This window comes from Chionomys nivalis, chromosome 6, assembly GCF_950005125.1.
Source record: "Chionomys nivalis chromosome 6, mChiNiv1.1, whole genome shotgun sequence".
NCBI classification, from domain to species: Eukaryota; Metazoa; Chordata; class Mammalia; order Rodentia; family Cricetidae; genus Chionomys; species Chionomys nivalis.
Window position 1 is genome coordinate 3,318,289 of NC_080091.1, and position 5,345 is coordinate 3,323,633.

A 5,345-nucleotide genomic window follows, 5' to 3' on the forward strand; every position below is an offset into this window, starting at 1 on the left:
TCCCCGCAGGACCCACAGGGAGGATGCCGACTTCATAAACCATCATAGACCGACCCATTCCTGGGGCCACGCAGGGATGGTTCTCCTCGAAAAGCCCTTTGTGGTGGGAGACAGCCCTCGGAGCAGGACCTCATCTTATCTTCCTAGGGCACTCAGAGAGCAATGAGGATGGATCCTGCCCACACTCTGGGCCAGTCAGGTACCCAGGACCCTGATCAATGGTCACCATCCGGGACCCTAGGGCAGCCCCAAAGTCAGTAGTGCCTGACCAGGGCCAAGGGGTCAACACGTGACTGACCCACAGGTGACTTCCGGGAAGAGACTGGGTACTCATAGTGGCTAAGGTCCGTCGCCGAGGGTCAGCGTCAGGGACAGACTGGGCTTGCGCTCCGGTTCCTGGTCCTCCTGGCAGGGCTGGGGCGGCCGGGATTTGAAGAAGTCTGAGACATAGCGGACCTGTGGGGGAGGGGAAAGCAGTGCATAAAGCCAAGGAAGAAGACCAGAGGGAGGAGCCAATGAGGGAGGAGACAATGAGGGTAGTAAAGAAAACCGGGCCAGTGGTGAGGGGCAAGCTCTGGGACGCAGATCAGCAGGCAGAGGTCACAGGAACATTGGGCTCAGGCTGGACAGGTCCTATAGGATGAGGCAGGCAGGGCTCACCATGAGGCACGCTACCAGGGCTCCCTGCAGGAGACCAGGGAGGACATCACTCCAGTGGTGCTTGTGGTCTGACACACAGGTGTAGCCCACATAGATTGCAAAGGCCACCAAGAAGAACTGAACCGTGCCTCAGCAGCCGTGCCCACTTCCAGCAGAGCCGGGCCTGCACATAGAGCTGTGGGGGCATCAGCCTGCATTAGCTGGGCCCATGGGCGTCCTCTCCCTGCCCAGCCCAACGCAAGAGTCGTAAACCCCCTACCCTCAGGGCCTCCTCAACGTACTCCATTGTGCAGCGGGGAGACCCAGGCCCAGGGGAGGGGAGGCTGGGCAAGGTTCCCTGGGAGGAAGGGAGACACTCACCGCCAGGAACAACATGCAATACATGCCGAAGGAGGAGTGTCCGGAGTAAAAGGAGAGCCTGGGAGGGAGGGCAAGCTGGTCAGTGGAACCCAGAAGGCAGAGCCAAGGGCTCCTTGAGGGGCTGGCAGCCACAGAGGGGTGCAACTCTAAACTATGGGAAGCAGGACTGGAGAGATGACTCAGCAGCTACGAGTCCTGACTGCATTTGCAGATGACCCAAGTTCAGTTCCCAGTACCTACATCATCCAGTACCTACACCAGCTGCTCACAACTACCACAAGATCTGATGCTCTGAGGGCACCAGCACTTACATGCATGTGCACAAACGGAGGGAGGGAGGGAGGGGGGAGGGAAGGACGGAGGGAGGGAGAGAGAGAGACTAAAAATAAATCATCTTTAAGATTTATATATCTTTATGTATATGGTGTTTTATTTACATCTATGTCTGCCACATTACTGCAGTGCCTGAAAGTGGCCAGAAGGGGGCATCTGATTCCCCTGGAACTGAGGCTACAAATGGTTGTGAGCTGCCTTGTGGGTTCTGAGAATCTAACCGAGGTCCTCTGAAAAGCAGCCAGGGGTCCTAAACACTGAGCAATCTCTCTGGTCTCTTAGCCTGAGGGAAGGCTTACACACACAGGACACTCACCATGGAGTGAACATCTCCCCTCCTCACTCTCACTTCACCAACTCCAACTCCCCGACCTGCTCCTACCTGCTCCTGGAGCAGGCCTGGCCAGCAAGACCACACTGAGGGTGGCAATCACCCAATACAGCCACCGTAACCCAGTACTGTCACCCAATATTGTCACGGCAACTGTTGCAACAGCTGGTGGTCCGGGGTACTGATATCACCTCAACTTATAAAGATATCAGTCACCGCTGCCTCAGAGCTCAAGCAGCAACCTGGGGGCTATGCTTTGGAGGCTCAGAAGGACCAGGCATCCCCAGTGCACCCCCAGAGCCACTCCACAACCTTGGCAGACAAAGTAGGGCTAAGACAGAGCCCCTAGCTCCACCCTAGCACCCAGAAAACAGAGAAATGTATATCAATCCTGTCAATCACTACACTGACAACAGACCCTCACGAAATGGCCGTCCACATTGTTCCCTCAGGGGAGTCACTAAGTAGATGGTGAGCACACTGTCCATTCCCCACTAGAACTTGGTGTTAGAGAGAATTGCCTCATGAGTCAAAGCCATTGATTTGATCATCAGTATGGCCATAGAGACAAAAATCACTGTTTTACAGGAGAATAGATATAGATAGATACATAGATATATTCATACATACAGAGAGAGAGAGAGAGAGAGAGAGAAGAGAGAGAGAGAGAGCACATGCGGAGAAAACACACATGCACACACATAGCATGACTAATAAACAAGCTGTCTAAGGAGCTGGGAAGATGGTCAGTGAGGAGCCTGCTCTGTCAGAATGAGGACCCGAGCTCCATCCTAGCATCATGGGGAAAGTGAGGTGTGGAGCACGCCCGTAATCCCGGACCAGAGTGCTCATCTCAGCACTCACGGGACAGTGGGGTGTGGAGCACGCCTGTAATCCCGGACCACAGACTCCATCCTAGCACTCATGGGGAAAGTGGGGTGTGGAGCACGCCCGTAATCCCGGGCCTGGGGAGCTGGAGACAGACGGCTCCCTGGAGCTTTCTGGCCAGTCTAGAATTGTACAGTTCCAGCTTCAGTAAGAGACCTTGTCTTAAAATAAAATGTGGATAGGGGTTTATCAATCTTATTGATTTTTCTCCATGAACCAGCTTTTTGTTTCATTGATTCTTTGGATTGTTTTCTGTGTTTCTATTTTGTTGATTTCAGAACCTGAAGTGACCCTATCCTATACTGATGAATATCTTGCATATCACCTTAGAACCTTCATCTGGCAACGGATCGAGGTAGAGACAGAGTCTCAATTTGGAGCAACGGTCTGAGCTCTTAAGGTCCAAATGAGGAGCAGAAGGAGGGAGAACATGAGCAAGGAAATCATGACCACGAGGGATGCACCCACCCACTGGGACAGTGGAACTGATCTATTGGGAGCCCACCAAGGCCAGCTGGTCTGGGACTGAATAAGCATGGGTTGATTCTGGACTCTCTGAGCATGGCGGACAATGAAGGCAGATGAGAAGCCAAGGACAATGGCACTAGGTTTTGATCCTAATACATGAACTGGCTTTGTGGGAGCTTAGCCTGATTAGATGCTCACCTTCCTGGACGTAGATAGAAGACCTTCGTCTTCCCGCAGGGCAGAGAATTTGGACTGCTCTTCAGTATCGAGAGGGAGGGGGAATGGTGTGGGGGGAGGAGAAGAGGAGTGGGGATAGGGGGAGGGGAGTGGGGGGAGGGGACAATATTTGGGAGGAGGGGAGGGAAATGGGAAACGGGGAGCAGGTGGAAATTTTAATTAAAAAAGAATAAAAATAAAAATCAAAAAAAATAAATAAAATGTGGAGAGGGACTGGAGAGGTGGCTCTGGAGTTAAGAGCACTTCCTGCCCTTGCAGAGGACCAGGGTACAGTTCCCAGCACCCACACAGCTGTTAACAACCTCTTGTAACTCCAGTTCAAGGGGATCTGATATCCTCTTCAGACCTCCATGGACTCCTGCACAAATGTGGTGTACACACATACATACAGGAAAACACACATTTACGTATGGTGGAGAGCAATTGAGGAAGACACTTGCTGACTACTGGCCTACACACACATGTGGACACACTAACACACGCACATAAAGCAGTCCAAACGGAGACACAAGTGCCAAGCTTAAGGGACAGACACTTCAACCAGTCACCGGAAATATCCAGAAATGAGAACATCTGTGAGGACGGAAGGAGGAAACAGAAGCCGAGGAGACAGTCTACGCCAGCCATAATGACACAAGCCTGTCACCCCAGCACTCGGGAGACTAAGGCAGGAAGCCGAGAAGTTTGAGGTCATTCTGGGCTACACAGTGAGATCCTGTCTCAAAAATCTAAAACGGCATTATGGGTGTGAAAATGCCCGTAGTATTGAAGGAGAAAAAGCACTGGAAGGACTTATGGCTGATGGGAGCCAACAGACAGAGAGGGGTCAGCGCAGATGACAGAGTGTGGGTACGGACACACAGGCCACACCAGGCATGAAAAGCAGAGCTCAGAAGAGCAGGATGGGCAGGGAAATGGTGCCCAGAGCAAACAAGCTCACCACAGAGGACCCTGAAGAGGAAAGAACTCAGTCACAAACCTTGAGGCACAAACAGCAGCCAGTCCACCCCTGCAGGGCAGGCCACTGCCTCCCAGACAACTGAATCCTGAGACTACCTGCCCACTATGTGACTGCACACAGCACAGAGGAAAACCCATGACCAGCTTCTCCGCCTGCCTCTGCTGACAGTTTTTCTCCATTCACCAAGCCCCAGATTTTCTGTCCTTCAGAGCCTTGCCTGGGCTGCAGTCAGTACCCACCTGGCCTCAGTGACGTTGGCAGGGTTGCCCCTACACACCTCCAGCTGCACGTAGTCAGAGCAGTTGACCTGGCTCCAGTCAGGGTCACAGACAGCCAAGAAGCTGGGTGTCAGCCGGCCAATCATGTACTTGGCCAGGTCTGTCCAAGACTGGCTCACGGCGGCCCTGAACAGGAAGGTCCCCAGCACCTTGTAGATGGCGGCCACGTAGTTGTTGAAGTCGGATCGTGAATAGAGACGGTCTGTGTACACCAGGTAGGCCTCCCCCGATGAGACCTGCCAATGGAACAGCTGTAGAGTGCACGGCAGACACCGCTCGCTCCCAGGGTGCATCCTGCTAGGGAGCTGGGCCCCACCTACCTCAGGACAGGGCTCAGCCAGCCCCCACCCGAGCACTTTTCCGCCTTACAAGGATGACGGTGGCCGTGATGATGACCCCGGCCATGAGTCCGTGGGTGATCGTGTCTGGACGGTAGGGGTACCGGATAGAGTCATCTCTGCAGTAGAACCCTCGTTTGTATGGTGTGTTCACCAGAGTCAGGATGACGAAGGGCAGAGAGGCTGTGGGAAGCCAGGGAAGGCACACAGTGCAAATCCTGCCCACATGGTTTCTGTCCTGGGATCATGGTCGCTGTGCCATGACCCCATGGGAAACGCCTCGGGTGACTTCTGTTAATGAGCCCAGCTACTGAGCCGCTCTACCATGCTGCACTCTGGCCCCACCTTAGGCCTCCCTCGGGCTGACTCAGCACCAGCAGCCACAGCCTCTACACACCATACTGAAGTACAATGGCTCCTTCCCGTCTCATTCCAGCCCTGATGAGCCACCCATGGGGTCACCGGTGTTCTTCATGGCTCCTGCCGCCTTA

The 5,345-nt window shown here is 53.8% G+C and overlaps 1 pseudogene; it reads right to left on the minus strand.

The window, feature by feature from the left end:
- Window positions 1-317: 317 nt before the first annotated feature.
- On the minus strand, window positions 318-4,987 carry LOC130876093 (phospholipid phosphatase 2-like; annotated as a pseudogene).
- Between the last annotated feature and the right edge of the window lie 358 nt (window positions 4,988-5,345).